Source organism: Austrofundulus limnaeus, unplaced genomic scaffold (assembly GCF_001266775.1).
Source record: "Austrofundulus limnaeus strain Quisiro unplaced genomic scaffold, Austrofundulus_limnaeus-1.0 Scaffold495, whole genome shotgun sequence".
Classification (NCBI taxonomy): domain Eukaryota; kingdom Metazoa; phylum Chordata; class Actinopteri; order Cyprinodontiformes; family Rivulidae; genus Austrofundulus; species Austrofundulus limnaeus.
Window position 1 is genome coordinate 404,221 of NW_013952897.1, and position 1,469 is coordinate 405,689.

The window sequence follows — 1,469 nt, forward strand, 5'->3', positions numbered from 1 at the left end:
ACATCCTGCTCTGCATCCACCTCTTGTTTCGTGGGGGCCCTCGTTTGGAGCATTGAAAAAGATCTCGCTGAGGCTCTCAAAGATGAACCTGACCCTGGAACCGGTCCACCAGGGAAGAGGTTTGTGCCCAAGGCCATGGTGAGTAGAGTATTAGAATGGATCCACACTCACCATTTCACCTGTCACCCTGGCATCTCTCGCATGATCTCGTTTTCTAAGAGACATTTCTGGTAGCCCAACATGAACCCCGACGTCAAGGAGTACGTCTCRGCCTGCCCCACCTGCGCCCGCAATAAGACCCTCTACCAACAACCATCCGGACTCCTTCAACCCCTACCGACTCCTGGGCGGCCCTGGTCTCATATCTCATTGACTTCGTAACTGGCCTATCTCCTTCGGAAGGTAAAACTGTCATCCTAACCATCATAGACCGTTTTCCCAAAGCCGCACACTTTATCCCTCTTGACAAACTACCCTCCATATTCGAAATCGCCCAACTCCTGGTACATCATGTCTTCCGGCTCCATGGTATCCCCATAGACATTGTGTCCGACCGCAGACCCCAGTTCATCTCCAGAGTTTGGAAGGCTTTCTGCAATGCCCTTGGTGCCAAGGTTAGTCTCTCCTCAGGTTGCCATCCACAATCCAACGGCCAATCGGAGAGGTGTAACCAGGAACTGGAGGCAGCCCTCAGGTGTGTAATCAATGACAATCCTTCTTCTTGGAGCAAACATAATTCTTGGGTGGAGTACGCACACAACTCCCACACATCCTCTGCCACCAGTTTCTCCCCCTTCGAGGCCTCTCTTGGCCGTAACCCTCCTCTGTTTCCCAGCCAAGAGTCTGGAATCCTCGTACCCTCAGTCCAACACCACCTACGCCGTTGTCGACGCATCTGGACCAATACCAAGAAAGCACTCCTCCGTACCGCCCAACAAAACAAAAGATTTGCCGACCGTCACCGCACCCTTGCTCCCACTTACAAAATTGGACAAAAGGTATGGTTTTCCACTCACGACATCCATTTAAAAGTCACACCTAGAAAACTTGCTCCTCATTTTATTGGTCCATTCCCCATTGAAAGAATCATTAACCCCTCTGCCGTCCGTCTCACACTACCCTCTGCCATGAAGATCCATCCAACATTCCATGTATCTCAGATCAAACCGGTTTCAGAAAGCCCTCTGTGTCCCCCCGCCACCACCCCTCCACCTGCCCGGATCATCGACAACCACCCTGCCTACACTGTTAGGCGCATTTTGGACGTTCGTCGCCGTGGCCGTGGATTCCAATACCTGGTGGATTAGGAGGGTTATGGACCAGAGGAGTGTTCCTGGATCCCCAGGTCATTCATCCTGGACAACACATTAATAACGACAGAGACCACCCGGAAAAACGCCCCAAATCGCCTGGAGGCGATGTTTGAGGAGGTGGTACTGAGGCATTCAGTGTTTTTACCTGTCCTGTTC